This window comes from Xenopus laevis, chromosome 5S, assembly GCF_017654675.1.
Source record: "Xenopus laevis strain J_2021 chromosome 5S, Xenopus_laevis_v10.1, whole genome shotgun sequence".
NCBI lineage: Eukaryota > Metazoa > Chordata > Amphibia > Anura > Pipidae > Xenopus > Xenopus laevis.
This window is the reverse complement of record NC_054380.1, coordinates 119,748,082-119,774,966: the sequence shown is the minus strand read 5'-3', so window position 1 is coordinate 119,774,966 and position 26,885 is coordinate 119,748,082. Positions and strand designations below refer to the sequence as shown.

The 26,885-nt window shown below is 39.0% G+C and overlaps 1 protein-coding gene across 4 annotated transcripts in view; it reads right to left on the bottom strand.

Moving 5' to 3' along the window:
* Positions 1 to 26,885, bottom strand: part of stag1.S (stromal antigen 1 S homeolog) — a 117,792-nt gene that overhangs the window by 74,819 nt on the left and 16,088 nt on the right. Inside the window, exon 2 of one of the 4 annotated variants that reach the window (XM_041563958.1) lies at positions 4,547 to 4,605. The gene's annotated coding sequence lies outside the window, so the exon portion shown is untranslated. 4 annotated transcript variants of the gene reach the window in all.

Sequence of the window (26,885 nt, the reverse complement as noted above, 5' to 3'; positions counted from 1 at the left end):
CGCCACCACACACACTAAAAAAAAAAAAAAACATTGGTGGCTATGGTTCCCACATGTTAAAAGAAATATTGGTGGTCAGGGCCCCCCCATTGAAAAAAACATTTGTGGTCAGGGCCCCCCATTAAAAAATATTGGTGGCTAAGCCCCCCACACACACACACACGTTATAAGAAAATTGGTGGCCAGGCCCCCCCTTAAACATCCATGTAAAAAAACTTTCACCCCCATAAGTTTAAAAAAATTTGGTGCCCAGGGCCCCACCACACAACAGGGACCACAAAGGGTCACCTTTAGGAGGGCCATGCCATGTTACACTTACTTCATTAGTGTGGCCCACCTGCTGTCAGTGAGCTGCCAAATACAGAAGGGAGGAGGGGAGCACAGGTGGCTGCATCTTCTTCCAGTAACAGCATTTTCTTCCCTTATTGGTCACAGAATTTCAAGTCCTGGTAAAGCTGCATGGTGATTGGATGAGCTGGAGAAGAAGTCCAAACCTCAGCTATCCAATCTCTGAGCAGCTCAACCGGGACTTAAGCTCAGTGACCAATAAGGGGAAGTAATGGACAGAAGATACCTCCCCTTGTGCTCCCGCCCTGCCTTCCCAAAGTCAGCAGCTCTCATAAAGCACCCACATTCCAAGGACATACAGGCACATATATAATAGGACTCCCGATGATTCCCACTGTAGCATCTTGTCTGAATGTGAAACGGAACTGAGACCAATGGGAATGATGAATAATGTATAAAGCACCATGTAGCATGTTGGTGATATACCACCATATATTATCCTTCCAAAGCCTAAATGTTGATTGTTAATTAACTTGAACAGCGCAAAAAAAAATGTAATGCTACGGATGTTATGTTTTATAACAAAATTAACAACTTTACAAACATCAAACTGGTACGGCTATAGATTTCATTTTGAACAAAACAAAAAGATAGCAGGTATAGGATCCGTTATCCAGAAACTCATTATCCAGAAAGCTACGAATTTCGGAAAGGTGGTCTCCCATAGACGCCATTATAATCACATTTTTTAAAAATGATTTGCTTTTTCTTCATGCTAATAAAACACCTTGTACTTGATCCCAACTATGATATAATGAAGCCGTATTGGGAGCAGAACAAGCTTATTGGGTTAATTTATTGTTTATATGATTTTCTAGTAGACATACGATATGAAAATCCAAATTACGGAAAGATCCAGTACAGGTATGGGATCCATTATCCGAAAACCAGTTATCCAGAAAGGCCGTCTCCCATAGACTCCATTATAATCAAATAATCCAAATCTTTAAAACTGATTTCCTTTTTCTCTGTAATAATAAAACAGTCCCTTGTACTTGATCCCAACTAAGATATAATTAATCCTTATTGGAAGCAAAACCAGCCTATTGGGTTTATTTAATATTGAAGATCCAAATTACGGAAAGATCTGTTATCCGGAATGCCCCAGGTCCCAAGAATTCTGGATAATAGGTTGCATAACTGTACCTAGAACTCCTGAGGGCAATTTCCCACAAGTGCTCTATGCCCACCAAGTTGCCACCCATGGAAACCTAGCCATAGTACAGGCATCTATATTCTTGTAGAATTCTCTTGAATGAGATACAGAGCGCTATATAAATAAATGATGATGATGATTTCTAAAAATGCTATACAAAACAGACATTGTTTAAAAAATCTACAGACAATGTTATAATTATATATCATTTGTGTGTAGTGCATAGGTGGCTAAATAAAAGCTGTGTTTTATAATTTAAAACTGAAACAATTCAATACACGGTCAACAATAGTTCTTTAGATAGCGGATTTGAATTGCTTCCAATTATATTACCAGCGTTCCCAGGTGGCATTTACAGAGAAGAATATATTTACAATTAACCCCACCTTTACTTAGAACATAAAATATTGAGATATATTACTTACATATTATATATAGTGTACTAATAGGTTGGCAGAGCCTTCCTCCAAGTGGACCACGTTTTCAGCCCATTAGTCACCTAAGCCCTCTGTGGACCCTACCAACAAGTAGAAGTTGGGGGGGGTGCTATCCTCTACTAGTATAGCTTTGTATTAGTAGGTCTGGCGCACAATTGCTGGTCCAATTCAACAGACATTTCTGATTCACAATCAGTTGCAATCAACCGGCAGCTCCTCCAAGTCAGATGCTTGATAAACTGATTTGACTTGGAAACATGGCACCTTATGATGATGCTGCGAAGTCAATGATGTCTTTGGTACAGGTATGGGACTGATTATCCAGAATGCTCGGGACCTGGGGCTTTCCGGATAACGGATCTTTCCATAATTTGGATCTTCATCCCTTAAGTCAACTAGAAAATCATGTCAATATTAAATAAACCCAATAGGCTGTTCTGCTTCCAATAAGGATTAATTATATCTTAGTTTAGATCAAGTACAAGCTACTGTTTTATTATTACAGAGAAAAGTCATTTTTAAAGATTGGGATTATTTGATTATAATGGAGTTTATGGGGAAACTGCCTTTCTAGATAACTGGTTTCCGGATAATGGATCCCATACCTGTACAACACATTTTATTGTTAATGCTGGATAATATTTGGGCATTGGGTGTGGCTCAACCCTCTTAGTATCACAGACTAAAGAATGCATGATCTGTTGATTAAAGGATTTTTTTTTGCCAAAGATCGTACAGCAAAACTCGGATTTTACATCCCCAGATTTGTGTTTTCCCAAATTTTACTTACTTTTCCCCCAGCAATCAATAAACACAACTGCAGTTAGTGTACATCAATATTTAACATCTTGATTATTATCGCCATAAAACTTTTTTTTTGGCCAGTAAGACCGGGGCCGGATTTGAGTAAGTGGCGCCCCGAAGTCCGCATGGTCCCAGTGCCGGCTGCTTCCGCTCACCTCCACCCCCCATTGCCGCTGGGTCCTAGCGCTGGCAGAGGCGCTCTAAGACGCTTCGCGTCCCCAGTGCGCCTAAGGATGCGGCTGGGCAGCATGCCGCCCCTAAAATTTCGCCACCCTAGGTCCGGGCCTATGTGGCCTCGCCACAAATCTGGGCTTGAGTACGACTAGCAGGGCAACTGATCAGACAGAGGTTCAGTTATCACCAATGGTAAAATTTGCACATGGGCAGTGACTGACGGCAACAAATCAAATGTTTGCTTTCATTGTTATAGTTGCAGTCGGCCAAAAAAGCTGCTAAGTGCAAGTTGTGCGACTGGTGGCATAATTAAATAAAATAGGGGTAAATTCCCTAACTGCATTACTTCGTGTGTGCAGATTTCTTTCCGAACATTTGGGGTCTCATTTAAATAAATGCATGGTCTTGTAGGGTAATTAGGACCCTAGCTACCTACAGTAATTGCAGAGACTACAAACTGAAGAGCTGCTGAATAAAAAAGCAAAATAAATCAAAACCAACAAATAATAAAAAAAAAATGAAATGAAAACCAATTGCAAATTGTCGCTCAGAATATGACCCTACATCATACTAAAAAAAGTAAATGTGCTGTAATAAAAGAACCTACCGTATGTACATTGTCATACCTAGGAAAAAGATTCCCTAGCCCCTTACCCTAACCTTCTTGCCTTTTGTTTTTCCCCTCCCTATTTTATGTCGCTGTGTAAGCAACTATGGTATCCTAAATAAAGAATAATAAAAATAAAAAAATGTAAATGTGAACAACCCCTTTAATTAGAATGATTTTTGATCCAAGAATATGTGGGAGCTAACACTTTTACTAAAAGTTTCAAGATTTTACTAAAGGTTTTGTCAGTTTGTATTTTAGGGTACAAATGAATATATACCTATTTTTAATTCTTCAGAAAATGTAGTAAACAAATTTGTTTTCCTGTATTATCTTCTTTAAAAGAAAGCAGGAAAAATTTCACACACCATCAGGCGCTAATTTTTATTAGAGTGTTGTGCCACTATCTCATTTAATGGAGAAGGAAAGGCTCGAATTACGTAAGCTTTATCAGAAAGGTCTATATAAACACACCAGTAAACCCTCAAAGTAATGTTGCTCTGAGTCGTCTGGCAAAAGAAACTGTATTTATTTCCTTTTTTTGTGTACACGTGGACTTCTGTATCAGACTTTCTGTTTTCAGTATAAACCCTCAAGGTTTGCTGCTCTCTGCCTCCCTTTTCCCCTTCCCTCCTATAATCATTCTGAGCCAAGAGTTAGGAGTAAGCAGGGAGAGACTCAGGCAGGAAGTGATGTTGCACCAAGCTAATATGGCAGCTGCTATCCTAAACAGAGAGCTTCTAGAGCTGTTTACTCAGGTATGGTAAGGCATTCTGCAGAATAAATACAGCATGGCTATTGTGGCTAATCTATTGGCAATAAACTGCTTCGGTAGCTTTCCTTCTACTTTAAAGGAGAACTAAACCCGCTTAGGGACAACAGCCCTCCTTAAAGGGCACCTGTTGATCAAAAAGGTTATCCCCAACCAAAGGTGTGGGCTGATAGAGTAACAGTAACTGCGCTGCTTTGCATTTTTAGCAGTTTTTTACATAATAATCTGTGTGGGAAGGGAGCGCATACCGTTAATTCCATGAGGATAAAACTTCATCTGTCGGATGTGAAGAGCTACATTACATACACTGTAAATAAAAATAATCAGTTTGCATTAGTGACTTTTTCCTTTAGAATCCCTAAAATGGAGTGTAAGAATGTACATACCTTTTAACTAAAAACAAAATCTAACATTAAACAAACTCAACAATGACACATTTTGTCCATTCCACAAAAACAAAATGTCCCTGCCGTATAATTAACTGCATATGATCAACTGCATACAACCTGAATATATTTCTTATTCACAGTAACACGTGTACACATTTAGTGGCAAAAAAAATCCACAAATATTCTAAAACAACCAAGTATGACCTATTACCAATTCTTTTTACTGCCCTCGTGTTAAAACCAGCTCTATATGGTTCCTTTAACCACAGCTTACTAAACATACAGGCCTAGTGGGATAAAATAAAAACAACAAATGACCTAGACCAAATGTAACACAAATGTGTACACAAGGTAGGAGAAAAATCCATTCAATTCAACACTGATAACTCTGCAACTATCATGAGGAAATAGAAAGATGCATGCATGGAAATAAAAAGTGAAAAAAGCTTTTGTCATACAATTCACATTAAAAACCATACATGAAAATAAACAAGCCTGCTTTCACCACCCCCAAAAAATATGCAGTAATGGATAGAGAGAATATTGGATGGCTCAGTTGGTATAAGTATTCATATCCAGCTTTTTGTACACTTTCTTTAGTCAGACTAAAGATACACACAAGTGGTTCTCTACCCTAGTGAACTGTTCATCTGCTCCTCAAACTGGAACTAAGGGGTTAACAAAAACATTTTTTTATAACCATATGTGAACATACACATGGGGAACAAAAAGCAAACCTCCGAACTGTCCCTTTTTCGGAGGGACAGTCCCTCTTTTGACAGCTCAACCCACAGTCCCTCATTTGTACTGGAAAGTCCCTATTTTCTCTGCACTGAACAGCCAGAAAAAGAAACAAAATTTCTCACTTAATTGGCTTTTAGCAGAGAGCCCAGAACAGGTAACAGGTGCAAATAAGATACTTTGTAAGAATTCTGAGACACAAAAAAAACAGTTTAGATAAGGAGAATTATTTTCAAACTTTCATAACCTGCCAAATTTTGTAAAATGAACATGGTAATTAGGGGGTGTGGCCACAGAAATGGGCATGGTCAAAAAATTTCGCTGCGCTACGTGTGAAAACATTTTGTGTCCCTCTTTTTACTTCCAAAATGTTGGGAGGTATGCAAAAAGTAGGCACATGGGCCATGAAAAGGTACCTCCTACTCTAAAGCTGGCCATAGACGCAAAGATAAAGTCGTACAGATCGATGATTCGTACGTTTGGATCATAAGGACATTTTTCGTAGCATGGCGATCAGTCTTTTATTCGATCAAACAGGTTAAAAGCTTACTGTTCGCTAACAATAATATATCTGTATGTATTGCCGGACAATCTGACAATATCAGTGGGTGATTGTTACTAGAACTTGTCGGGACAAAACTTCTGTACGATTGTTGTCAAGGGCAGAACATGGTCTGATTTGTAGTTTTACTACTTTATTTAATCTGAATGTTAGTGGCAGGTCGGAAGATTGCGACGTCAGATTACAAGGATAAAATCTGCACGTCTATGGCCAGTTTAACAGAGGGAAATAAAGGGAGATTTATGTAGCCCACTAATAAGCTTCAAGCCAGAAGATACAGTAAATGACACAGTGGTTGAATAGAGAACAAGTATGAAATAATTATAGGCACATACTCAAGAGTAGTGTTAACGATTTTCAATAACTGGAGCCATTTATCCACCATTTGACATGTCTGAGGACCACAAAAATCCGCATCCAACCCATGGACAGCCTTGCTCTAGAGTCTAAAACATTCATTTTTTAGCTGAGTCCCCAAATGTTGCTAGACTATAAATCTCCTCTTCCTTAAAGGAACAGTAACAGCACAAAAATTAAAGTTTTTTAAAGGAAAACTATACCCCTCAAACAATGTAGGTCTCTATAAAAAGATATTACATAAAACAGCTCATATGTAAAACCCTGCTTCATGTAAATAAACCATTTTTATTAGTACGTGCCATTGGGTAATCATAAACAGAAAACTGCCATTTTAAAATATAAGGGCCATACCCTGGGATTGTATGATTCACGGTGCACACTAACAAACCATACATGTTAGGTCACATGAGCCAATTAACAGGCAGAGTTCTATCTTTTGATTTCACACTACTTCCTGTTACAGTTAGAGTTGTAGTATTTCTGGTCAGGTGATCTTTGAGGCAGCACACAATCACAAAATGGTGGTTCAAGGAAAGAGATGTAAAAGGGCAATATTTACTTAAATATATACACCAGTTTGGCAAGTTTCATTAATATGCCACTTAATTTGATATAAACAGTTGCTCAAGTATTCATTTTGGGAGTATAGTTTTCCTTTAAAGAAAAGAATGTAATGCACTGCTGCCCTGCACTGGCAAAACTGGTGTTTGCTTCAGAATTACTACTATAGTGTATATAAATAAGCTGCTGTGTAGCCATGGGGGCAGCCATTCAAGCACAGAACACATAGTAGATAACAGATAAGTCCTGAAGAATCCCATTGTATACTACAGAGCTTATCTGTGTATCCTGTGCCTTTTCTCCTTTTTCAGCTTTGAATGGCTGCATATAAGCTTGTTTATATAAACTATAGTAGTGTTTCTGAAACAAACATCAGTTTTACCAGCGCAGCACAACAGTACATTATATTGTCATTAATTTAAGACACTTCCATGTTTTGGTGTAACTGTTCCTTTAAACATATAATTAAAGAGACAATACAAGTTGCAGTACCTTAAAATCTGGGCACTCAGGGTTAAAGGTGGCCATAGAGGCAGCAATAATATCGTACAAAACAAATTTCTGTACAATATTCAGTACGGTGGGAAACGAGCCGACAGATATCGGCAGAAGACTTGGATATCGTAGCTCATCGATCGGGCTGGCCAGAAAATTTTGATTGGGTGCCTTTGAAGGAACATGGGCTATTGTTACTGCTGAATAGTCAGATACAGGTCGAATTCTATTGTTTCTACCTGTATATCGGACGATTCAGCTCTACACGTGTGTTTAAACAAACAATCTTTTTTGGAAATATCTTTTCAAGGAAAGATCATAATTGTAACATCTATGGCCACCTTAAGAAACAGGGCTACAACTAGGGGTGACGTGAGATCAGATTCCTATAGGATGAAGGGAATGCAGGAAAGTGACGGTACATCTTGCAGCAGCAGCGTCGGACTGGAACACCACGGGGCCCACCCAAAAACCTTAGACCAGGGGCCCACTCTCAGTACTATTCTTCTTCTCCTCACTTAACCTCTGTTCTCCTAGTCTCTATTCTTTACATACTATATCTATTATTCCATCTATTTAGCCACTTTGTTCTCATAGAAATAGGGAATGACCATGAAATAGGCCAAATCTTTAGCAGCACAAGGGCCCCCTGACACCTGGGCCCACCGGGAGTTTTCCTGGTATCCCTGTGGGCCAGTCTGACACTGTGCAGCAGCCTGTTGTACAAACAGTACCGTTACAGGTCCATACACAAAACAAGACCTAAATCTCACAAAAGTATAATTTCCATCTAAATCAAATATATGCATGTACATAATTCTAAGTATTTTCCAGAGTTTACAAATTAAAACACTTAAGACATTGGTATCACAAATGCACAATTGGAAATAATGAAATATACATGAATTGTAAGTGTTCCACCATTGGATCCCTTGTCTATAGGTAATTTTACATTTTGGTGGGTATCCTCCCACACTTTAATCTGTAACAGGGTTCATCTCAACAGAGTAATGGCACCGCCAGGACCATCCAACTTCAAAGATCAGCATAAATTTCACTCTGGAGAACCACATCAAGTCCAATATTGTTAGGGATGCACGAATCGGTTCTGGATTTCACGTGACTTTTTGTTATAAAACAAGGAAGTAAACCATTTTTTTTTCCACTTTTTCCTTTCCCGCCCCTATTTTGTATTTTAAATTAGGATTCGGATTCGGTATTCGGCCGAATCTTCCAAGATGGATTCGGCTGAATCCAAAATAGTGGATTCAGTGCATCCCTAAATATTGTTTTATTTTTTCATGCACATGTTTAAGATATCCATATCAGGTGCTTGATGAAGGATACGTACATCCGAAACATGGAGGAATAAAACAATGTTGGACTTGATGTGGTTCTCCAGAGTGAAATTTATGCATTTCCTAAAGAGCCAATTGTAAAAAAAAAATGGATTTTCTTTTTCTCTGCAATAATAAAGCAGTGGCTTGTAAGTGATGGTAACTAAGCAGCATGCAGCTCTTTTTTGTTCAGACGTATCAACATAAATGGAATTAAAAAAAGAAAATAAACTTTTGTAGTTTCACAGAGTAATAGTTTTTTAGTTGCCAAGGGTAGTTTCACAGAGTAATAGTTTTTTAGTTGCCAAGGTCAGGGACCACATCTGAAAGATGGAAAAGTGGCAGCAAAGGAAAGCAAATAATATAAAAACTATATGGAGGGGAACTGAAAAAGGGACAAAAAAAAAAGTGTTGGCACGATATGCAGTAAATTTTGACCACGCCCATTTGTGTGGCCACACCCCCAAATTACTATCTTAATTTTACCACATTGCCAAGTTATGAAAGTTTGTGGTTTTGATGTATTATTACAGTTTTAATACAATACAGTTGCTAATGAAGGGGAATTTCCCTTTAAGCTGCAAGTCAGTTTTCCCAAGAGACCTGCTTATCTTAAATTGTTAGAATTGCTTATCTTACATTTTTACAAAAGTATCTAAGTATCTATTTTGGGGGCTTCTGCCATAAACCAATTAAGTTAGAACCTTTATATCTTTATCTGGCTGTTCAGTGCAAAGAGAAATTCGGGACATTTCAGTAATAATCCGGGACTGCGGACTGTACTGTCAAAATCAGGATTGTCCTGCGAAAAACAGGACAGTTGGGAGGTATGTAGGACCCTGCAGCAGAGCCTCATAGTCAACAGCCTGAAGCAACAGTTTTAACTGGATCCCAGTCCATCACACCAAAATGAAACGCCTATCAGTTGATGCCTTCCATGACCATTTATGATGATTCGCCAGCGTTACCGTTTTTAGGCACTTTGCCAATTTACTAATGGGCGTAACTTCGCTACCGAAAGAGACAGACGCTAGCGCTCATTCGCACTCTATCACCAGGCAAATATTCTCTCTTGCGAATGGACATTACTACGCAAATTCACTAAGATGCGGATTTCACTGAACATTACCCCTTTCGCCAGACTTGCCTTCACCAGTCCCAAAAAACGCTGGTGTATTTTCCTTATTTCAGAGTGATAGGCTGCAAAAGTCCTTAAAATTTTTTTTTTAGGTAACCGGGTTCCCCCATACATTTTCTAACATATGGAACATAAACTATACAGTGGGTTCATATGTAGGGCATTATAACAACTCTATTGTCTTTATTAAGGTTCCCTGGACATGTGTAATGTAATGTATTTGCTGCAACATATACGTCCATTCAACTTTATCAGCACCTGTGAGTAATATGCTAATCCTCTTGGGTGGGCCAAGGTATACATCTGACAGGTTCACTTTGATAAATAGCCACAAGACAACAACAAATTCCTAGACAATAACAAACAAGGGAAAGTTGTGCTCAACACTCATTTTTTAAAACCATTAGGCGGGGCAATGAGGCTGTGACCACATTCCTAGACAATGTAGCCTGGAAGGGCAGAGCAGTTTCTGTTTTGCAGCCATGGCAAGTAGCTGCTATGAGTAGCTCCATGTGTCTTCAACTTACATAATTGTGTATATTACTGGTAAACTCAAGTCAAGGTTCAAGGATTAAGTCATCTACACAAAAGAAAGTGTATTGCAGTCACCAGAGTTAAAACCAACCCAAGTTTTTTGGGTTTTTTAGATATTAATTAGAGATGCACCTAATCCACTATTTGGGATGCAGCAGAATCACAGAATCCTTCGGAAAGATTCGGCCGAATACCGAACCGAATCCTAATTTGCATATGCAAATTATGGGAGGGAAGACATTTAACTACATTGTTTTGTGGGAGAAGTCACAATTTCCATTCCCACTCCTAATTTGCATATGCAAATTGGGATTCGGTTCAGCCAGGCACAAGGATTCAGCCGAATCCGAATCCTGCTGAAAAAGGCCGAATCCTGGATTCCATGCATTGTGCCTTGCTTAAACCGTGCTCACAAATATCTACATCTCATATAGTTTGTGTTTGAATTAAGCACAGGAAAACATTCTCTAGAGAACATAGTAAGCAAAAGGAAAATAATTCATAAAAAGAACAAACTGTTTTCAGCGCTGCAGGAAGGAAACTGCTACTTATTAGTGATCATCATTTCTTGATCATTCTTGTTCCATATTAGTTAGTATCAAGAACCAATGATGTACGTAGAGCTGCTTGTGACCTACTGGATGGTTGCTATAGGAACACTGCTTTCTGCAATACATGTTATGCATTTTAAGTGCCCTCACTTTATAAGCTTTGGAAGTGAATTTACTTTGTGCTCGGTTACTGGCAATTCGAGGGGAAAAAAAGTGGATAACTATATAAAAATAATAGTATAAACAGTAGTAATCCTGTTTAAAATATTATAAAGCTTAAAAAACTGAATCAAGCCTACCTATCAAATGAATGTGTTTGTGGTGCACAAGGCGAGTCATTGGGGCAAATTCACTAACCTACGAAAACTCGCCAGCGACGGCTTCGCTCACAAATCGACACGCCGCATTCATTTGTCTGCCCAGTTCAGGAGTGTTGGGGACCCCTGCTGTAAACTGTTCTAAATTGATATATTTAGTGGATACATTTCTTTTTTGTCCCTAATGAGCAGAATCTCTGGGTTTTATTACAAGCAGCTCTTAGAATTGATACAATAGTTGCTAATACTAGAGATACTGCTGATAAATGTATCGACTAAATGTTGCAAAATTGTACCAGTTTAGCGTCTGCACCTGAATTACTGAGCTGCCAGACTCAAACACCAGAGACACGAACATTCAACTCTAAACTTAGATTTTCGGAAAAACAGTAATGAATAAATAATGGAAAGTAATTGAAAAAAGTCTTTATTTCTGGGGAACAATCTAAAAACAACTGAATTGAAAAAAGGGTTTGGAAGGTGAACAACCCCTTTAAGGTAATTACATTTTTTAAAAATGATTTCCTTTTTCTCAGTAATAATAAAACAGTAGCTCAGAGCCGGGCCAGGCACCCTAAAGCTGGCCATAGACGCAAAGATCCAAACGTACGAATCGAGGATTCATACGATTTTCGGACCGTGTGTGGAGAGTCCCGACATTTTTCGTCCGGCGGAGATCGGTCATTTGGTCGATGGGACAGGTTAAAAGATTTCTGTCGGCTGCCGATAATATCTCTGCGTGTATTGCCGATCGTACGATTTTCAGTGGGAGACTGTCACTAGCTTTGTCGGACATAACTTTCGTATGATTGCTGTCAGGGGCAGAACATTGGCTGTTCTGTTCTTTAACTCCTTTATTTGATCTGATTGGTAAGACTTTGATCTGAATGCTTAGTGGCGGGTCAGGAGATGGGGCAAGTCCGATCGTACGATTGGATCTTTGCATCTATGTCCAGCTTAAGAAAGCTGGTCGGTCTCTGCACCGGCTGGTTGAGCGCATGCACAAACTGCCATTCTCCTGCTCATGCGCTAAATGCCGCTCTTGATACATTGCTGGTATGGGCTGCTGAGGAATGTGTTAACCATTGTATCAAATCTTCACAATTTAGACAAAGTGGCTTATTAAGTTTATATGAGAGGTATACAATTGAAACCAATGCACTTTTAAAACTTTCATTTTGTTTGTTATTTGCAGAACATATGAAAAGCCTAAGTTTTACAACTGCCCCTTTAGGGTGAAGCCACACAAGCAGGTTCGGGAAAATTAGTCGCCCCAGCGACAAATCGCCTCTGCTTCGGGGCGACAATCTCCCAGAACTGCCTTCCCACTACTGAAATGAAAATCGCCTGCGGCAATGCACACGCGACGCTTCATTTTCCGAAGTTGCCTGATGAGGAAACTTCGGGCGTCTTTGGAAAATGAAGCGCTGCGTGTGAATTGCCGCAGGCGATTTTCATTTTTGGTGGAGGAAGGGGGAAAGAAGTTCGGGGAAGGAGAGCCGATTTGTCACTGGGGCGACTAATCTCCCCGAATCTGCTCGTGTGGACTTACCCTTAGGGCAAGGACAAACATGGTGTTTTTATGTTGTGTAAATACGCCACTAAAACCACATGCGACCACCAACATGCGTTTTTCAGCACGTAGGTTTCTTTTCCCAACATGCACTTCTCATTGTTCTCGTTCCCCATAATTCTGATGGCTGGAAATAGAAAATAGAAAAACTATTTACATGCAAAATGGAGCAGGAATGATCGTCAATACACAACGTATTTACGTCACCGGCCGTAAAAACGTGTCATTTATCTCGCAAGAATTTGGACGCCATATTTAAAATACGCTGCGTATTTATGTAACGTGTGGTTTCAAACTTGCAGATCCCATAGAGTCTACCAGGGCCTACTTTGAATCCCTGCCCAAGCCTAGATGGGGGGCACTATAAGAATGGAAGAATGCTGTGTAGGTTTATTAAAACATTTAGTTGATTTTTATGAATTCCAAATAATACTGCTGATCCTGTAAAGAGCTGGCAGCTTAAAATAGGGATTCTTAAATATTGTAGTAGAAACAGGCATTTCTAAGTATGTGTACTTAAAGGGATACTGTCATGGGAAAACATGTCTTTTAAAAAACACATCAGTTAATAGAGCTGCTCCAGCAGACTTCTGCACTGAAATGCATTTCTCAAAAGAGCAAAATCTGACATGGGGCTAGACATATTGTTAGTTTCCCAGCTGCCCCCAGTCATGTGACTTGTGCTCGGATAAACTTCAGTCTCGCTTTACTGCTGTACTGCAAGTTGTAGTGATTTCACCCCCACCACTCCTCCCTTAGCAGCCTAACAACAGAACAATTGGAAGGTAACTAGATAACAGCTCCCTAACACAAGATAAAAGCTCCCTGGAAGATCTAAGGACAGCACTCAATAGTAAAAGCCAAGTCCCACTGAGACTGATTCAGTTACATTAAGTATGTCTAGCCCCATGTCAGATTTCAAAACAGAATATATATATATATATATATATATATATATATATATATATATATATATATATATATATATATATATATATATATATATATATATCTGTTTTGCTCTTTTGAGAATTGGATTTCAGTGCAGAAGTCTGCTGAAGTAGAACTATTAACTGGTGCGTTTTGGAAAAAAAGCATGTTTACCTTGACAATATCCCTTTAAGTACACATACTTAGAAATGCCTGTTTCTACTACAATATTTAAGAATCCCTATTTTAAGCTGCCAGCTCTTTACAGGATCAGCAGTATTATTTGGAATTCATAAAAATCAACTAAATGCTGGTGCATTATTTTCCTTTATATGAAGTCCCAGTTTTAAGTATTCGCTGCAATATCATAATCCATTATAGTTAACTTGCTATGAACTCACATCTTCAACAACTGGTGTGGAAGGTAAACAGCGGGATCTAACCATGTATGAAATGCATATATGCACAAGAACTTGCCCATGCTAAATGACATGAAAAGCCCGGGGGGGGGGGGGGGGAGTTTTTCTCCTTGTACTTTTACAGGTATGAGAACTGTTATCCAGACTGCTTGGGACATGGGATCGTTCTACAAAAAAATATGTTAAATAAATGCAAAAGGACTGTTTTGCCACCAATAAGGATATCTAAGTTAGGATCAAATACAAGGTACTGTTTAAATTATTACAGAGAAAAAAGGGAATCATTTGGAAAAAAATTGATTTATTTAACACAAGTGGTATGTGAAATAAAGACATTTTGTTGTTTTAAATCTAATGCAAAAGAGTGCTGGCCCTTACCAATCATATGCATTCTTAATTGTCTGTGCACCTCAACAGATCATTTGGAGAATAGTGCAGGCACATTTAAAATATATATATCGTATATACTTGAGTATAAGCCGAGTTTTTCAGCCCCCAAAATATGCTGAAAAATGCTACCTCGGCTTATACTCGGGTAGAGAGAGAGAGAGCATGCTTTTTATTCTTACATAGTATGTCAACGCTTTTAGATCTGCAGAGAATCGTCGTCAGGATAATCTTGTCATGGAATTCCTCAGAAACTTGTGTATTGTAATAAATAAAGTACCCGCTATTGTAAAATAGAAGTATATTAGAAGTAAACTCAGAGTTCCATGACATGTATAAAAGCACTCCGGCTTCGGCCTCATGCTTTTATATGCACTACTAGGACTTCCTTCATAAAAATTTTAGCTTGCACTGATCTCTAAATGACTGGCATCATTTTTAGACCCAAGTCAAGAGATATTTTTATTACGTCTGACATATTATGCTTTCCACATAATGGCAAATGCTGGGAGTGCTATGAAGAGGTTTTTTTTCACCTTTGTCCCCATCTCGCTAACTTTCTGTAGCTTCCTGCTGAGAATCATCACTAGCAGAACAGGGACGGATTAGGATAGTTCATTTATTCTACAGGGCTGTTCAGGAAGAAGATAAGAAATACAACAAAAGGCCATTGAAGCATGCTTATCATAATATATCGTAATATCTAGGGTAAGTGAAGAGGTAGAGACAGTATTAATTAGAGATTGTCATTTGCAAGAATGTGTCATCTGAATGTATTGTGTAGGGTAAACCGTGCTCTACAACAGGGCTGCCCAACTAGAGGACACATAATGGTGAAAAGTTGTCTTCATCTTGTGAAGTACCAGTAGTCTGCAATTATCTGCCTGCAGTCAACAGTAGCAAATTAGTAATACAGTATACTTAAAGGAGAAGGAAAGGTTAAAACTAAGTAAGCCTTATCAGAAAGGTCCATCTAAATATACCAGTAAACCCCCAAAGTAATGTTGCTCTGAGTCCCCTGTCAAAAGAAATACAGCATTTCTTTCCTTCTATTGTGTACTCATGGGCTTCTGTATCAGACTTCCTGCCTTCAGCTTAAACCTCATTGCCCTGGGCAAGAGCATGCTCAGTTTGCTCCTCTCCCCCCACCCCTCCCTTCTCTACTGTAATCTGAGCCCAGAGCAGGGAGAGACTCAGGCAGGAAGTGATGTCACACCACATTAATACTGCAGCTCCTATTCTAAACAAACAGAGAGTTTCTAGAGCTTTTTACTCAGGTATGGTAAAACATTCTACAGAATAAATATAGCATTCTAGCTTGCACTATTGCAGCTAATCTATTGGCAATAAAATGCCTCCGTAGCTTTCCTTCTCCTTTAAAGGAGAAACTAAACCATTAATAAAAAAAATCCCTACCCCCCTACCCTAAATAGACCCCCCTCCCTGTTCCCCCCCAACCTAGCTGCCCGCCCAGGCAAATGTCCCTTACTCTTTAGGGTCACCCCAGCGACAAATCTCCTCTTCTTCGGGGCGACAATCTCCCCAAATTGCCTTCTCCCTGCCCTCCACCGGCTAAAATTAAAATCGCTTGCGGCAATGCACACGCGACCCTTCATTTTCCGAAGTCGCTCAAAGTTGGCGGAGTTCACAGATGGCATCTTCTGCTCTTCAGTAATCTTCAGAATGAGACCGGCGAATCGGCGCATGCGCAGTTGGAGCGTTTTCCTTTCTTGCGACAACTGAGTATGCGCCAAAACTCATGAAAATTGCTGCTTCGCCAGTCTCATTCCGACGATTACTGAAGCGGCTGAAGATGGCGCCCATGAACTCCTCTGGACAGAATCTGCCAGAGGGGTAAGTAAAGAGTTGCGGCCATTTGCCTGGGGGGGGTCTATGTAGGGTAGGGGGGAAAGGTTTTTTTTTTGTATTAAGGGTTTGTTTCTCCTTTAAGGAAATGACAAAATGATAATCAAATTAACATACAAAGTGGCTGTTTTTGGTCTACTTGGGCATCCAGGCCTACCCTGGGACTTCAAGTATGATAACATTATTTGGCCCTTGAGCATGACATATAACAAATAATGAGCCCACAAGTAACTGAGCCCTCTTTTCCGTCTGTCAACATTCTATCAAAGATTAATAAACTTCGAGGAGAAACAAACCCTAACAATGAATAGACCGAAAAATTACATATTCTATATAATGAACTTATTGCACCAGCCTAAAGTTTCAGCTTGTCAATAGCAGCAATGATCCAGGACTTCAAACTTGTCACAGGGTTTCACCATCTTGAAAATTGTCTGTGACACTCACATGCTCAGTGGGCTCTGAGCAGCTGTTGAGAAGCTAAGCTTAGCGGTCGTTGCAAATTATCCAGCAGAAAATGAGGTTAGTCTGAAATAAAAGCTGATGCTACAAGGCTGATTATTAAATTCTGATGCTAATTGCACTGGTTTCTGTGCTGCCATGTAGTAATTATCTGTATTAATTACTAATCAGCCTTATATTGTGACATTTCTATTCTATGTGTACTGTATATTGTGAGTGGGTCCCTAAGCTCAGTAAGTGACAGCAGCACAGAGCATGTGCAATTAATCTGGCAGAAAAGAAGATGGGGAGCTACTGGGGCATCTTTGGAGACACAGATCTTTACTGCTAAAGGGCTGTGGTTTCCTTCGGCTGGTACAGAAGCACAAAACATAATCTACTATAATCTTTCTAGCTACTTCTTTAGTTTAACTTTCCTTGTCCTTTCAGGGCCGCTCTCCACTAAAGTAGCCCAAACAAATAAGGGCCTGAAAGACAATAATGCTAATGCTGGATACATTCAGGCTAAGAAACAGCCCCTCCGCTCTATTCAGCCTTCCTCACAGGCAATGTGTTTGCACAAATCCTCCCTTATTTCTCTGTTTAAGCTGCAGACTACTTATGGCAATGACACACACAGGACACTTTGTTGCTCATGATTAATGTCAGCTACAAAGCATCCCTTGTTTTTTTCCATCAACTAACATGTGAATCACAAGGGGGTTCCATCGCAAGGAAAGTTTGGGCTAATTTGGAAAGTAGCTGCACCATGTAGGTTTCCTGAGAAGTGATTTACAGGTTAGCCAGTAGAGAGCCCACTGTATAAGACATTAATCACGGCAACAAAATTTCCCATGTGTCCTTGCTTTTACCATCTTGGGCACCGCTTCTACCAATCTATTTATATTATAGGTACAGTTACGGGACATGTCATCCAGAATACTCAGGACCAGTGGTTTTCCGGATAACAGATCTTTCTGTAATTTGGATCTTCATACCTTAAAGGTGGCCATACACAGGTCGATAAAAGCAGCCGACAGACCAAGTCAGCAGCTTATTGGCCTGTGTATGGGGCCCTCCGACAGGCTTCCCCAGTCGATATCTTGTCGAAAGTCGGCCAGATGTCGATCAGACGGGACTAAAAATCCCATCGGCTGCATCTGTTCGTTGATGTGGTCCCGCGATCCGACCACCCGTTAGCCATCGTTAGGATCCAATCGTTGGGCCCTAAGGCCCACGATCGGATCAGCCCGATATTGCCCACCTCAAGGTGGGCATATCGGGGAGAGATCCGCTCGTTTGGCGACATTACCAAACGAGCGGATCTCTCCATGTACTAGAAAATCATGTATACCTGAAATAAACCCAATAGGCTGGTTTTGCTTCCAATAAGGATTAATTATATCTTAGTTTGGATCAAGTACAAGGGACTGTTTTATTATTACAGAGAAAAACAATCATTTTTAAAAATTTGGATTATTTGATTATAAGAGTCTATGGGAGACATCCGAAATTCTTTCTGGATAACTGGTTTCCGGATAACGGATCCCATACCTGTACAAGTATGAACACCTTCAAGACATGCCTTAGCATTCTGTTTGTAAGAAGTTTTCTCAACACTATTAGTGTAATTACCGCAGGAAAAACTCTATTCCTCTAGTGCTACACCAGTCATTATTTGTCCAAGCCCCCTTGCTGTGCTATAGATACAGCATTTGTGTAATAATTCCTTGCTCTCAAATATGTGAACTCTGGATGGGGGCCAGAAGACACTGCAAATATAGACATCCTCCAATAAAAACAGTGCGTGTGTGTAAACAAAAGTCTGAATATGCCATAGAGGAAAGGAAAAACATAGAAAGCAAAGTGAAAAAGGAATTGTTTGATTGAGAAATGTGGATTCGCTTATAGGGTTCTAAACGGATGGGCAATGACAGACGAGGATATTAGCCCCAAGCATTCTGGATAAGAGATACCATACCTGTGCTTGTAACGTCATAGAACAGACTAGTTTTTGACCTTTTTTATAGAAATGTATTTTTCTCTAAGGGCAATGAGATTATTTTATTTGCCTCAGATAAATCCTGTCTTCTTCACGCAATTAATCTCCTCCAAATGCTTTCCCACTGGCAATAATGCAAGTAGCCAGTGAGAAAACATACGAGGTGCTTTGTTTTTCCAAAATGCTCAGGGCCTGACGTTTTTTCCATGTTGTAATTATCTGTATTAATTACTAATCAGCCATATATATATATATATATATATATATATATATATATATATATATATATATATATATATATATTTTCTATGTGTACTGTATATTGTGAGTGGGTCCCTAAGCTCAGTAAGTGACAGCAGCACAGAGCATGTGCAGTGAATCAGCAGAAAAGACGATGGGGAGCTACTGGGGCATCTTTGAAGACACATGGGCATTTTTACTAACATTGGAGATACAAATCTGGAGAGATTTCTTAATATGTTACCCATAGCAACCAATCAGATCTTTGCTTTTGTTTTGTAACTTGTAGATGACTGTTTAAATCTAATTGCTGATTGGTTGCCATGGGCAATATCTCTAGAAATCTCTCCAGATATTTATCTCCAATGTTAGTAAGCATGCCCCACAGATCTTTACTGCTAAAGGACTGTGGTTGCCTTGGGCTGGTACAGAAGCCCAAAACATAATGTACAACATTTCCAGTTACTTCTTTAGTTAAGCTTTAGTTCTCCTTTAATACTAATGAATACTGTAAAAGGTCTTTGAACCTAAAAGTTTACTGAACTGTAGTTGTAACATGCTTTTCTAGATCAAGTGATTGTATGGAAAACTCGTACAATCTGACTTTTTTTGTATGGGACCTGTTATCTGGAACATTCAGGGATTTCCAGATAACAGATATTTTCTTAAATCTACTAGAAAATCTTGTAAACATTAAATAAACCAAATAGGCTGAACTGGCTTCCAATAAGGATTAATTATAGCTTAGTTAGGATCACGTACAAACTACTGTTTTATTATTACAGAGAAAAAGGAAATCATTTTTAAATAAAAGTCTAAAATAGAGTCTATAGAGACGGTCTTTCCGTAATTCAGGGCTTTCTGGATAATGGTTTTCTGGATAAGGATCCCAAGTGATGCTTGTTATTGTGACCTGCACAAGCAGAGGACTGCCATACCAGGGGTGAGAGGGGTCGGAGGTGGTTTGGTGCCCCTGTATCCCAAGATACTAAAGACTCCAATTTACTTATGTGCCACTGCACTTAACAATACTGTGTAATCAGAGCCCTTTGAGGTTAGTCAACATTAGTGGCTTTAATTCAAAATACTTTCATGAACCCAATTCTTGCGAGATTCTAATTTTTACATATTTATACTGAACAAATTGCAGAGCTTGGATTTATATACAAGGCTGGTTAAAACAACATTGTGCTTGTAGTACACCTTGTTCTTTACTGTACAGAAATCTGTCTCAATTCTGGAGAACTAGTTTAAAATAAGGTCAGAAGTGGTATTTGCACAGGACCCTAGCATCACAGGGAACCCCCAGAGGGGAAGGTAAATCTAAGTACAAAGGGCATATCTGTGTAGTTAAATATTCAATACATACATCAGAGATAAACATTTGGCAGCAAAGTTGCTGGTGGTGGTCAGGGAATTGTGTGAGCTGTAGTTCAACAGCTAAAGGGCTATCAGTCAGACAACTATAAAAGAAGAAATTACATAAACCTATCTATTGCCTGCTCAGCAAAGACAATATGGACAAAAAACAAGATTTAAAACAGTAAAATGGAAATCCAAAAGCAGAGGAAAAAAGACATGTTTATCTAAAAAGAAGCCACTGTTTGCCAGCATTCAGGAGGCCTAAACTACAATGTGTTTCGCACAGTAAATTACAGCAATCACGTACAGGCAGTTTATTCTCTTGTGCTCATATTACATTATGCCCACAGGAACCAATTTAAGATCTCAGCTGGCAATTGAATAGAATACGTTGAAAAATAAAATTTTGTGAATCACAGAGAAGCTTTTCTACTTTCTAAATTCCACCTTTTCCATTCTTTTTTCAGCCTATGTTTCCCCAGGTGCTCTTTAAGGCTGAAGGTTCACAGTGCAGACTCCCCACTAGTAAATTTCAGCCAGTAGAGGTGCACCATACACTGCCCCTGCCACCTCCCACTCACTGAAGCAGCTGGTTTTGTCCCTTCTATACCTTCTTTGGAACTTTCAGGCAGTTAACGGAGAAGCAAAGGTTAAAAGAAGTAAGCTTTTTCAGAAAGGTCTATATGAATACACCAGTAAAAAGTAATGCTGCTCTTTCTAAAGAAACACAGAATTTCTTTCCTTCTATGGTGTACACATGGGCTTGTATCAGACTTCTTTCTTTCAACTTGAACCTCCATGCTTGAGCATGCTCATTTTGCTCTTCTCTGCTGTAATCTGAGCACAGAGCTATGAGAGAGCAGGAGAGACTGAACCAGGAGGTGATGTCACACCGAGCTAATATGGCAGCTGCTATCATAAACCTAGAGAGAGTCTAGTGCTGTTTACTCAGGTATGGTAAAGCATTTTACGGAATAAATATAGCATTCTAGCTTGCACTATTGTAGCTAATCTATTGGCAATAAACTGCCTCTGCAGCTTTCCTTCTCCTTTAATACAAAAAGAGGAGGTAAAAGTTTTAAGCACTTATTGGCAAGCTTAAATACTCTGGCAGAGAAAGTGCCTAGTGTGTTCAGCCTAAAGTATTCTTCACTGTATTTAGTATTTCAATGGGAAGTACATGTATCAGTGACAAGACTGATACAATCTGGCAATAATCTTCAATCATCATTTATTGTACTTTAAAGACAGTATAGAGGGCTTCTGTACACAATGAAAGCAAATCAAAACTATGCATATCTATGTAAAATTGCCCTTTCATCACAACAATAGGCTTCATGGCATGAACAGAAGAATGTGGTTAGGGCTGACAAAAGAAGAAGGGAGGTGTTAGGGTAGCGGCACACAATACTATTTGGGGGAGATTAGTATCTCACCCAAAAATCGCCTCTTCTTTGGGCGACTATTTTCCCTGCCGGCTAGAATCTAAATCATCGGCGGGATGGCACTCTGAGTGCTTTGTTTTCCCAAGTTTCCTCGTGAGAAAACAGATTTTTTAATATTTTGAAATCAGATATGCGGCTAGACATATTGTCAGTTTCCCAGGTGCCCCCAGTCACGTGACTTGTGTTCTAATAAACTTTAATCACTCTTTACTGCTGCTAATAATCCATGTCACACTACAACTCCTTCAGTTACATTTAGTAGGAGAAACAATAGCCTGTCAGAAAGCAGTTCCATAGTGCAGTACTGGCTCTTTCTGAAAGCACATGACCAGGCAAAGTTACCTGAGATGGCTGCCTACACCCCAATATTACAAATAAAAAAAAAAATACACTTGATGCGTTAGGAATACACTAGATGCGTCACTCTACCATACTCTACATGGTAGAGTGAATTATTTGCAGTGTAAACTATGTAATTTAGAAGTAAAAACGACACCATAAATTCACGATAGAATCTCTATAATAGTCCCAGCCTCAGTGGAGCTTTTACAATCTAAGATGCTTTACCCCAAACTGAATAGTGCCTGTTGATGCCTTTAAAAGTGGCATGGAAGTTTTCTTGAGCATGCATAATATCCATGCCTATTTTGCTCTTAAAATCTTTACTTCTGTATCAGTAGATACAGATTATATATCTGAGTGTATAGATAGGCTTGTATAGTTATGTGAATATGAATGCAGAGCCAAGAGACTGGTCACAATAGCATTATACCAGTCCACCAGAAGGCTGCCTGGAATTGCTACATGCAGCAGTACAACAGAATGTATGCAAGGATGGGCATCCCTGAAAGAGTATACTAACCTGGTACCATAATAATAACTCTAACATTGCCTACATCTAGTAAAGCATAGCAACCAATCACCATGAAGCATCTACACCTTTCTGAAACCAAGCATCTGACTGGTTGCTGTGGGTTACTAGACATGGGCAAACTTAGGAACATTTACTTTTTGACCTCCTTAGTATTCTTAATATTTATTTATATAGGCAACAACAAAATACACAAAGAACTGTAGTGTAGTGCTAAAAAGACTGGGTGTATGACTCTATGCCTCATAAAAAGTCAATAATGTTGAATACAGACAAATTCCAAGGCCAGTGCTTTCTTTGACAGTGTGCTGACCTATTTTGGTTCCTGACCCACAGATGAAGCTGGGTCTCAAAGATCCCTTTATGTACTGTGAAATTTTTTCCTTTGATAGAACAAAGTTATTTATGCAAAGAACTTAACTGGCTTTAAATCAATTTTGGCCTGTAAAGCCAATTCTGCAACCTAATCTGGATCAGCCGAGGAGAATGTTAAATACTAGCCCTGATACAAAATAAAGGCACAAACATTGTCTTAGCTTCAGTAACCCATAGAAACCAATTAAATATTTGCTTTTAAATAGGTACGGATGCACTGAATCCACTATTTGGGATTTGGCTGAATCATCGAATCCTTGGTGATCGATTCTGCTGAATACCGAACCGAATCCTAATTTGCATATGCAAATGGAATGCTACATGCATATGCAAATTAGGAGCAGGAAAGGGAAAAGTGGAACAAACTCTTTTGTGACGAAAAGTCACGTGATTTCCCAACCTGCCCCTAATTTACATACGCAAATTAGGATTCGGTTCAGCAAGGCACAAGGATTTGGCCGAATCCTGCTGAAAAAGGCAGAATCCTGGCCAAACCCAGAACCGAATCCTGGATTCAGTGCATCCCTATAAATAGGTAACTAGTACAGTCTAGTACTGACTGGTTGCTTAAAGTGATGAGACCTGTACTAAACTTCATCTTTCATTACCTAACCCATATGTTTGCTAGATGGGAAAATGGCACACACAAACACACATATGCACAGTAAATTGTGTCTTGATAACACTACCAAGCCGTTCGAACACTCAAGAGAAAATAACATCTTCCCTCAGAATGTTAAAAAAGCACATTTCTTGGCAGAGCTTTGTTATATAATATGAGATACATCACGCAGATCTTATTTTGAAAGAAGTGCAATTTATGCTGCTTTTGCAACTGGCAATATAATGGCTGGAGTTTTTTCTAGTGTACTGTTTAATTTAAGAAGTATAAAAATAAAGACTTGAATATTACTAGAAAACATCAGTGCTGAATTCAAATCTATGTGCCCACAATCAAGCTGAATTTGCACTGCATTTTAACATTTTGCAGATTGTGCCTGAAATTACACACTGCACTTGTTCATATGAACACATTTTGGGCTTTCCCGAAAGGTATAGATTAGTGCTGGTAAATTATCAACCTCACTGAAAGCATCCAATACTCATGCTTCATGGTATTTTTTGACTATGGCACTAAGTAGGAGTCAAAACACTCTTACTTTACTATATGCACTCTAAACCTTGCATTGCTTGTTTAAATTAGGATCAATTATTCTAGATTAAAAAAAAAAATTACAAGTTTCGGTGTTTGAGGGATTAATAACAGTTATTGTTCATTAAAGGAACAGTAACACCAAAAACTATCAAAGTAATTAAAATATAATGTACAGTTGCTCTGCACTGGTAAAAGCTGTGTATTTGCTTCAGAAATTCTACTTTGGTTTATATAAACAAGCTGCTGTATAGCCAAGGGGGCAGCCATTCAAACTTGAAAGACAAGGAGAAAAAGCTCAGGTTACATATGAGATGGCAGATAAACATCATTGTATTGGACAGGGATTTTCTTTTATGTGATATGTAACCTATGCTTTTATTCCTTGTTTTCTAGCTTGAAACAAGCTAAATAAATCATACATGTTAGGTCACATGAGGCAATTTAGGGCTATTCCACACGGGGAGATAGCGACGCGTTTGCGGTCGCGGCGACAGTCGCGCCAGGCTTTTTCAGGCGACTGTTGAAAAGCGCATCGCCTCGTGTGGTTAGCACAGGCGTTTTTACATAGGCGCCCATACAAAACTGTCGCCTGTGCCGGTCGCGGCGACTGTCGCGGCGCTTTGTCGCCGCGACCGCAAACGCGTCGCTATCTCCCCGTGTGGACTAGCCCTAAAGGACCGAGTTCTGTCTTTTGCTTCCACACTTCTTCGTGTTACACTTAGAGCTGCAGTATTTCTGGGCAGGTGATCTCTGTGGCAGCACAGAGAATATGATAAAATGAGGGTTCATGGGGAAAAAAATGTAAAAGGGCAATTTAAACAAATATTTATTCCAATTTGGTAAGATTCTTCAATATGCCACTTAATATAATGTAAATTCTGTTGCTTTAGTAATCATTTTGGGGGTATAGTTTTCCTTTAAAAATTACTTACAAAAGCTGACCTATAAGCAAAAAACCATCAGCGTGATCACGTTTAGGGGCAGATTTATCCAAGGTCGGCGTGAATTTGCGAATGAATAAAATTAGAATTTCGAGCTATTTTTTGTGTGCTTTAAAATTTTAAAAATTAGAATATCGAAATTTATCATGCACGGTCTCTTTAAAAATTAGACTTTTGACCATTCACCATCTAAAACCTGCGGAATTGTTATTTTTTTTGGGGAAAAACTCAAATTCTATCAAATGCGCTATTCCTTCGATTAGAATTTGGCCGAAAACTGAGCTATTCGATCGAAAACTGACTTAATTTCAGTTGTTCTTTTTGAATTCAAATTTCGAAGTTTTTTCAATTCGAAATTTGACCATTGATAAATATGATTTTTTAGTGTCACTAAGCAAGCAGGCAAGGAAACAGCAGCTAGGAAGGGAATGTTCACCTTTGGACAAATCTCTAAATATAAATAGCATATGTTATATTGATTTTCAAAACAATATCAATTTGAAAAAGGCTTTTAACAACATCGCTGTTTATCCTGGGCCATTTACTTGAAGATGAACATCTTTAATGCTTTTAAATTTGAATTACTCATTTTTAATTTTACAAATGTAGTGTTGTGTATACTACTTGTTTGTTGGCATTTTGGATAAGTGGACATACATTGCTACATTTTAGCAAACCAGCCCCTTTGGCGCCATATGACTGGGTCTGACCAAAGACCTAAGAGGCAACTCCATATCATCCTAGATACATTTTAGTTGTCTGTAGTATAAAAATAAGAAACTTTCAAAATACAAACAATTAAAAATTGTGTACGGTTTCTGAAATTGAAGTTCACCTTCACTATCCTTCTCTCAGCATCTGTTTCTCTTCATTCTCTCTTCATGCAGCAATTGGATATTTATTGACAGTTAGATCCAAAATATCTTATGGGGGGGGGGCTTCCTTTCCTAGCAGATGAATTAGCAGATGAATTAGAGCTCACTCAAATAACTGATTCCAGTACAAACAAAATCTAACAAAATAACTGCTTTTTGCACAAATTCTGATTGTAGACAGACAGGATGCCTGGGGATTTTAATAGAGTGAAGCTTGTAAGACATTTTTGCAATAGTTCCCCTTTAAAAGGGTTGTTCACCTTCCAAACACATTTTTCAGTTTAGTGTAGAGTCCTTGGTAGGTCCACTTTTTTTGGAACCCGCTACCGGACCCGCAAGTACCATCAAGAATCAGGAAGTGCTGTCATTGTAAACCGGAAGTGACACCATCGGAAGTAGATGTGATCAGAAAAAAAGGAGTAAAAAAATCGTTATTGAGAAGACCCGCAGCCCGACCCGCAAAACCGGGTCTATACCCGCACCTGGAACTTCTACCCGCAACCCGCAGGGTACCCGACCCACTGCAGGATTACCGGTTTCCTAAAATGTAAAGTTCAATGTACCTGTCCCATGTGTTTAAGTCTGACGGTTCAGTGAGCCAGGAGCTTTCTGATCTGCTACAATTAGTTGATACATTTCTGAGCAGTATCTGTGGCATTTTAACAACTATTTTATCAATTCTAACAGCTGCCTTTAAAGGGGAACACAAACAAACTTTT